The sequence below is a fragment of the Mandrillus leucophaeus genome, unplaced genomic scaffold (assembly GCF_000951045.1).
Source record: "Mandrillus leucophaeus isolate KB7577 unplaced genomic scaffold, Mleu.le_1.0 Scaffold286, whole genome shotgun sequence".
NCBI classification, from domain to species: Eukaryota; Metazoa; Chordata; class Mammalia; order Primates; family Cercopithecidae; genus Mandrillus; species Mandrillus leucophaeus.
In genome coordinates this window covers 174,025-175,725 of record NW_012102987.1, presented here as the reverse complement: position 1 = coordinate 175,725, position 1,701 = coordinate 174,025, and the positions used below count along the sequence as shown (strand labels likewise).

Below are 1,701 nucleotides of genomic sequence, written 5' to 3'. Positions count from 1 at the left end.
TGGCTCACTGCAACCTCGGCCTCCCGGGTTCAAGTGATTCTCCTGCCTCAGCCTCCTGAGTTGCTGGCATTACAGGCACACGCCACCATGCCTGGCTAAATTTTTTTTTTGATACAGAGTTTTGCTCTTGTTGCTCAGGCTAGAGTACAGTGGTGCAATCTCGGCTCACCGCAACCTCCACCTCCCAGGTTCAAGCCATTCTCCTGCCTCAGCCTCTCGAGCAGCTGTTACTACAGGCATGTGCCACCACACCCGTCTGGTTTTGTATTTTTAATAGAGACGGGGTTTCTCCATGTTGGTCAGGCTGGTCTTGAACTCCCGACCTCAGGTGATCCGCCCTCCTCCGCCTCTCAAAAGTGCTGGGATTACAGGCATGAGCCACTGCGCTTGGCTGAGAAACTTTTTTTTTGAGACTGAGTCTTGCTCTGTTGCCCAGGCTGGAGTGCAGTGGCACCATCTTGGCTCACTGCAAGCCCCACCTCTTGGGTTCATTCCATTCTCCTGCCTCAGCCTCCTGAGTAGCTGGGACCACAGGCGACTGCCACCACGCCCAGCTACTTTTTTGTATTTTTAGTGGAGGGGTTTCACTGTGTTAGCCAGGATGGTCTCGATCTCCTGACCTCGTGATCTGCCTGCCTCAGCCTCCCAAAGTGCTGGGATTACAGGCGTGAGCCACTGTGCCCGGCCCTGAGAAACCTTTTTTTAGTACAATATTTAAAGTTTATTTCAGGCCGGGTGTGGTGGCTTTGATACGTATTTTTTTCTAGCACCTCATTGAAGCTTTTCTAGCTGTGATTTAAGTAGATCTTTCATATTATGTGTCATTTCCCTGATTTCTTTTAGCCTGTTTTGAAGTACTAAGATATGAATTTCCTTTGTAGTACTGACACATCTTTTCATCCCACTTTCTTATCTGGAGACATTATTCAGCTGATTTTTTTCTTATAACTTCATAAGGGATTTTTCTATTGCCTATTTTTACATGAAATTTGTTTTGCTGCTCTCTTAGGCGGGAGGAGGTCCAGGAGTTTTTCTGGCGTGTTCGTGAGTGTGTTAGGAATGTGGTTTCCTCCCTTCGAGCACCCCTGGCTATTTTTGATCCCCACTCTTATCTGGGCCTTCTCTTTTTTCCAGTCAGTTTGGGTCTTACTTGCAGAAGCCGCCTCCTATGTGGTGCTGATTAGTTTTGGGGGCTCATGGGTCCACACTGGATGAACCTCTTCAGACTGTCCCCTGGGCCCCATGGACTCGGTGAACGGGGAAATGCAGGTGCCCTTACGGTCTCACATGTTTGCAGCGTGAGTGGCATACCACCCTTCCTGGGAAGAACCTGTTGGCAGCTGGGGGTTCTGTTTCTTCAGGTCTGTCAGATGCATCTTGCTTCTTCTCTGCTTTCCCTTGTACAGATAGTAATATCAGGCCAGGCTCGGTGGCTCACGCCTGTAATCCCAGCACTTTGGGAAGCTGAGGTGGGAGGATATTTTGAGCCCAGGAGGTCAACGCTGCAGTGAGCTATGATCATGCACTGCATTCCAGCCTGGGCGACACAACAAAACCCTGTCTCAAAACAAAAACAAAGAGAAACCAGGTTGGCCGGGCGCGGTGGCTCAAGCCTGTAATCCCGGCACTTTGGGAGGCCGAGACGGGCGGATCACGAGGTCAGGAGATCAAGACCATCCTGGCTAACACGGTGAAACCCCG

The 1,701-nt window shown here is 50.3% G+C and overlaps 1 protein-coding gene across 1 annotated transcript in view; it reads left to right on the top strand.

The window, feature by feature from the left end:
• Positions 1 to 1,701, top strand: part of AFG3L2 (AFG3-like AAA ATPase 2) — a 53,601-nt gene that overhangs the window by 36,960 nt on the left and 14,940 nt on the right. The gene's annotated exons all lie outside the window — the stretch shown is intronic.